The sequence below is a fragment of the Penaeus vannamei genome, chromosome 37 (assembly GCF_042767895.1).
Source record: "Penaeus vannamei isolate JL-2024 chromosome 37, ASM4276789v1, whole genome shotgun sequence".
In the NCBI taxonomy this organism is placed as follows: domain Eukaryota; kingdom Metazoa; phylum Arthropoda; class Malacostraca; order Decapoda; family Penaeidae; genus Penaeus; species Penaeus vannamei.
Genome location: NC_091585.1, coordinates 3322778 through 3330277, shown reverse-complemented (window position 1 = coordinate 3330277; position 7500 = coordinate 3322778).

The following is a 7500-nucleotide window of genomic DNA, read 5'->3' as shown; positions in this document are numbered from 1 at the left end:
ATCTTCATCATTATCATGATTATTGTCATCATCATTTTTGACATTATTATGTTCATCATTATTATTATTGATAAAATCATCAAAATTATTATCAAAATTATTAGTCATTATAACCCTTATCACTTCTATTGCAATTATTGTTATTATCACTGTTCTCGTCATCTTTGCTAATGCGACTGCTATTATCATTATCATCATCACTATCCCCAATTTCACACATTCCCTGTCTCTATGTCTACTTTGCATTCGTCTGGCTTCGTAATTCAATGTAATAACTAATAAATTAATGTGCATATCATGTTCCACATTCGCAACCTCTGTCATTTGCATTTGGCAACACTGACCATGGATTCCTACTTGGCAACACTGATTCCTACGTCAATCAGCCGTACATCAATAAGACTGAAATTAACATAAATATCATTACGTAATATTAGATGAGTGTTAATTTCGTGTGTGTGTGTGTGTGTGTGTGTATGTGTTTGTTTGTGTGTGTGTCTGTGTGTGTGTGTGTGTGTGCACGCCTTTCTATGTATGTATATGTGTGTATATGTATACAGATAGACAGATGAATAGATAATTTTGTATATACATATATGTGTGTGTGTGTGTGTGCATGTGTGTGTGTATGTGTGTATGAGTGCGCGCGCGTGTGTGTTGTGTGTGTGTGAGTGTATGTGCATATGTGTGTATGTGCATCAGTCTTCGAAAATAGACTCTTAATTCTAATAATATCTATTTTCTGTGAATAGTTTATTCCATGATCATATATTAATCTACTGTTATATTTTACATGATTGTGTAATGACATGTAATAATCTCTATGAATTTTGGTTATTCCTTTTCACCTTTGCTAAGACTACCATACTAATTGATAACAACATTACCATAAAAAAAAAAAACATTTACGAAACATAAGATGATAATATATGATCGTACGATAAATTATCATTCCTTATTGTAGCTGTTTTCCTTTTTCATAAATATAATTCATTTAACCAATCTTAAGTGAAAGTTGCATTTTAGAATATCCTGGCAGTATAAACAACACAGACATTAAAACAAGGCTTATACCTCAAAAGTTATTTAAACTCATGAAAAGTTGGAAAAGGGTAGTTTTATGTACTGCCTTTGTACTTACTAAGGTAAAATAGTGGTACCAGTCAATTATATGTTTTTTTTTTTTTTTTTTTTTTTTTTACTTTCAAAATCACTTGAAGATAAAGAAGATACAAGGAGAGAGGAATGATTATATCAAGTACAATGATAATAATAATAACATTATGACTGTAATGATAATAAAGATGATGATGATAATCATGATAGTGATGATGATGATGATGTTGGGATGATGACAATAGTGATAATGATAATGACAATGATAATAATGATAGCATTGATGATAACGATAATGATACCGATGATAATAAAAATGATAACACTAGTAGTAGTAATAATAATAGTAACAATGATTATAATAGTAATAATAATAATAGTAATATTAGTTGTAGTAACAACAATGACAATTAAAATAATGTTGATAATATTAATGTTAATAACAATAGTGATAATGTTGATAAATTGATGATAATAGTGACACAAAGATGACAATAATGATAATTCTAATAGTAATATCAATAATAGTGATAATGGTAATAACAATAACAACTAAAATAATGATGGTGATAATTATGATGATGATGATGATGATGATAATGATGGTGATGATGGTGATTATAGTAGTAGTAGTAGTGATAATCATGATAATACTAATACAATGATAAAAATGCTAGTAACAATGATAATGATAATGCTAATTATGATAATAGTTATAATAATGATGATAAAATTCACAGCAATGATGATAATGATAGTAATACTAATGATAATGATAACGCCAATGATACTAGTACAAATAGTGAGAATAATAATAAAAATGAGAATGGTTATGATAGTAGTGATAATAATGGTAATAACAATAATGATAATGATGCCGGTAATGATAATAATAATAATAATAATAATAATAGTAATAATAATAATAATAATAATAATAATAATAATAATAATAATAATAATAATAATGATATTCATAATAATAATGATAATAATAATAATAGTAATAATAATGATAATAATAATAATAATAATAATAATAATAATAATAATAATAATAATAATGACAATAATAATAATAATAAGGATAATGATAAAATTAAAAAGAAAGAAAAGAAAAAGAAAAATTGAAACTGATGATGTGGAAGAAGAAATAGCAGAGGAGGAGAAAAAAAAAGAAAAAAATACGACGAAAAGAACAATAAAATAAGAAAAGAAAAGAAAAACGAAAACAGAAAAAGCGGAAAAGGAAGAAGTAGAAAGGATAATAAAATGGAATTGATTGACAGAACAGAAGGAGAAAGCCAAACACCCTTAACTATCAAATGTCCAGTACATACAATCACACTATATACGTGATACAGATAATGTAAATATATTGAGTGCTTTGATTATTTAAGAAATAAGAAATAAAGATTTGCTTGCTATATAAAACAAACAAACAAACACACACACACAAACAAACAAACAAACAAACAAACAAACAAACAAACAAACAAACAAACAAACGAGCAAATAAACAAACTTTTTATTTATTTAATAGGATAAAGGGGAGGGAAGGAGAGGATGGTCTTTATAATAAACAAAAGAAGGAATAAAAATCAAAACATATTTGTTTGATTAACTATTTAATTAGTATATCAACTATTTCATTAATACATTATATCATTTCATTATTATACTAATATTATATTTCATTAGTATTATTATATCATATTTCATTAGTATTATTATATCATATTTCATTATTATATTATTATATATTATATCCATTATATTAACTATTAACTGCAGAAACCTCACGACTGGTCTTGTAGTTATGTGAATAAAAAATAAAGAAAGACATAAAGCAGAAATGTATTTGTAACTAAATAAACGTAAATAAACAAGCAGTTAAATGAAAATGCATTTAATTGAATTAAGGAAAAAATGAAAATTAATGAAAAGAAAGAAAATGAATGGTCTGAGAGGCACATCTCCACTAGCCTAAAACTGAAGACGTAGATACATCAGAATAACGCAAATAGATAGAATAGATAAGATAATGGATAACGTAATAGTATACCATACCTATAAGTAGATAATTTACGTACACTACTTAGACTAGATTATTTAGGCTGAGTAGATGACTTCTGGAACTGAAACTATCTATTTCTCTTTCGTAGATGACTTATGATGCTTGGATTACTTATAACGATGAAAGGAAATGACTTACAAAAGCGAGTATCGTAAGTGGCGGAAGTAGATGACGTAGACGAATGGACATTATCGATGTCTTCAAGATGGAAAAAAAAAATATTCCGAAAATTCTCGATCATTTTCGGAAGAGAGAAGAAAAATAAGAATAAAATAAGCAATGATGGAAGCTAAAGAGAGAATATAAGAATAAGAAAATATAAGGATAATGATGTGTAATTTAGGGCAGCATTTTTTTTGCAATATTTAGATAAAAACGTCCGGTAGCAATATATTGATACATCTATTCACCGAATGGCTAAAGAAAAACAGATTTGGAAAACCTTTACGGAAACCGAACCACAAATTAAGAATTAATTCATTAATTATTGCTTATAACTCTTAGCTATCAATCTGATATCAAACGAATGTGCATTGACTGAAGCTATTATGTCTGTCTGATATTGTCTCTATATTATATCCTTAGGTCTATATTTTATTTTCATATGTATCATATACTTCTTTTTGGGTTCTGAAGATAATTCGCCAATATCATATTCTGCTATCAATAGCATATTCTATTTGTTTATCATATCCTTCTATGTCTATCATATCCTTCTATGTATATCATATCCTAAGTATATCATATCCTTCTATGTATATATATCCTAAGTATATCATATCCTAAGTATATCATATCCTAAGTATATCATATCCTAAGTATATCATATCCTAAGTATATCATATCCTAAGTATATCATATCATACTTATTTGTATATCATATCATCCTTCTATGTATATCATATCCTTCTATGTATATCAAATCCTTCTACGTACATCACATTATATGTATATATCGGATATTTCTTTATTCTCGACATCTACCTATACCATTCACTTCTGCATATATACACAAAACCAGTGTCATATATCTATGTCAGTTGCATAAATGTCAACACTCACGGGGATTACTGCCTCCTGCTCTTCCTTCTGGCTGTGTCATATGTTCGTGTTCAGCTGTGAGTGAATTAGCAGCTTGGATAAGGATAAAGAAAGCTGAGTTCAATCATGGCATAATAATTCACGGCGAATGATTATGATGCGGATATATTTGATAAAGAAACCAGGAATAATCACGGCATAATAATTCACGGCGAATTATTATGATGCGGATAGATTCATAACGAGAATATGGATGGATGTGTTTTGTTGATACGTGGAGGATGGTTGTAATGGTGATAACAGTTAAGAAAGTCTATCGTGAAATCAACAAGAAAGGTGGATCTTGTCTAAATATTGATCTAATTAAGGATGTCATTTACATACTTTATTCATATTTAGTTACAAGACAGTGAAGTATAATTCCTGGCTTTGTACTTGGCTCCATCGTCATTATCATCTATATATATATATATATACATATATATATATATATATATATATATATATATATATATATATATATATATATATTATTTTTTTTTTCTTTTTTTTTTCTTTCTTTCTTTCTTTCTTTCTTTCTTTCTTTCTTTCTTTCTTTCTTTCTTTCTTTCTTTCTTTCTTTCTTTCTTTCCTTCTTTCTTTCTTTCTTTCTTTCTTTCTTACTTTCTTTCTTTCTTTTTCTTTTTTTTCTTTCTTTTTTTTCAATCTCCATCATCATTGTCATCACCATCTTCAATATCTCTTTTTCATCTCCATTATCAATCACCGTCAAAATCACCACCATCATCAATATCAAAATAGAGAGAGATGAGAAATGGAAAAAGGGAAGAAAACAACGAAAGACCAGTGAGAAGAAGTGTGACAATAGTGAAAGGGAGAGTGAAAAAAAAGCAAAAAAGATCAAAAGGAGAGAAAGGAAGAAAGAAATGAGAGATAAACAAAAAGGAGAGTGAGAAAGAAAGACAGAAAGAGATAGACAAATAGATAGATAGGTAGAGAAAGAGAGCGGAGTGTAAAGAGAGAAAGAGACATCGAAGAAAGTAAAGGACGACAGAAGAGAGAAAGAGAGAAGAAGAATGACCTGAACTCAAAATATATCAGCCTCTCCTGGGGAAACACAGATTAAAAAAAAAAAGAAAAAAAAAAAAAGAAAAAAAAAAAAATAGAAATAGATTGGGATTTCGTTACTGCTACTTGACGCCATGAATTATTTAAATATTCTTGTGAGAAGATTTATACTACCGAAAGTCTTTGCTTTTCACAAGATTTCATTTCTTTGTTTCCGTTTTGCTAAATTCTCGTGACGAACTTAAATATGACAAAAATATGAATAGTAACATAATATGATAAGGTAGTTACTTAAGAGTTTGTTTTATTTTATGAGACACATTTGAGATAATTGAGGCATTACTGTATATTAAAAAATATATTGAGAAAATAGCCTAAATTCTTACTGATTAGACAAGTGTTGCTTAAAACATAATCAAGATCCTGAGAATATTTCAGTATTTATATTTACGTTTGTCACATTTCTTTATATGTCTTGTATTCTCTTTTTCGTCTATGGTATTTCCAGTAGATCATTCAGCGAATAAACTTCTTATGAAATTCGCATTTAATCATTTTACATTATAATCTTCATCATACGCATCTTAGCTTCATATTCCAAAGATGTAATGGAGATATATTTGATTACTTACCGAATAATTATCAGTAACTATAATTCAATGAATAAGAATTATTATTATTTTGTTTACTTTTATATTTCAATGATTAACTTTCTCTCTATCTATATTCAGAAAATTTCCCATTGTGTTTTTGTAAGTTGTGTAAGTAATATTTAACAGAGAGGGAAGAATGCATTGCTATTATAATAGCTATTACCTTAAAAAATAATAGTTGAATATTTAGAAAATAACCAACCCTGAAAGCTGCAATTCTAGAAAAGATTGTCATGATATAATTCCAGAAATTAAAGCTTATTAATAGATTTATATATAAAAAAATGCCAAAATAAAGGAAGATATAAAAAAGAAGAAAAGAAAATGCATGCTATAGAATATAATTTAAATGATAATAATGATAGTGACACTGAAAACTGTAACTGTAAAGACACACAACTTAATAATTCTTTTCATGCTGTTTTTTTTCCTTTTTATAAGAAACTTACATTACATTTGTAGCTCATCGTTATTATCAAAATGTTGATGTTACTATTGCTACTACTCTCATAATAATCATGATAACAATAATAATAATGATAACAAAACAATTACAACAACCGTAAATCTAAAAGATAAAGTACCAATTCACAATCAAAATTCCCAACAAGACACACTCTACAAAGTCTCGGTCAGAAGTCCAGCGGCGACCCTGCTTCGAATTCCGTCCCGAAGCCCCAAAGAATTCAACCCGCGACAGAAGTGTCTCGAAGCTTCGGTCTCGCCGCTGAGACTTTTGCTCGCAATTGTCCGAACAAGGATGCTGTTTTCTCTGACCTGTTTCGCAGTGACATGAACATTTCGCTGTCATAATACGGGGATGAAATAAAGGGATCTATTTTTTTGTTTGTCGACCGCCTTTTTTCTGCAATAGAGTCAGTAGATGAAGATAATGAGAATGATAACTGATTGAACTACCGGATGCGTTTTTGATGTAGTTAGTAGAATGTCATGCGAGAAGTTATGTTATTAAAATTTGCTGCCTCAAAGATTTCGTCTTTGCTTACTATTTTTGTTTACACAGCATGTCATCAGTTATGCAGTCAAATTTATATATATATAAATATATATATATATATATATATATATATATATATATATATATATATATATATATATATATATATATATATATAGAGAGAGAGAGAGAGAGAGAGAGAGAGAGAGAGAGAGAGAGAGAGAGAGAGAGAGAGAGAGAAGGGGAAAAAGAAAAAGAGAGAGCGAGAGGGAAGGAGTGAGAGAGAGAGAGAGAGCAGGGGAGAAAGAGAAAGAGAGAGAGAGAGAGAGAATCTACGTGTATAAGGGAGTTTATGATTATTATCATTATAATTTGTGTTGTTATTACAATCTAAGCATAAATGAACTAATGCAAAGTATTTTTGGCACATGCTACTAAGATGAAAATATAATATAAATGTGACTTACAGATTTTTGTACACACTAAGTAACATACAGTAAACATGGACAAATCTTTACATGTGCTTATTGTACAAAAAATATATACGTGTTATACCTTTTGATGTACTATAGCCTACATATGTGCAG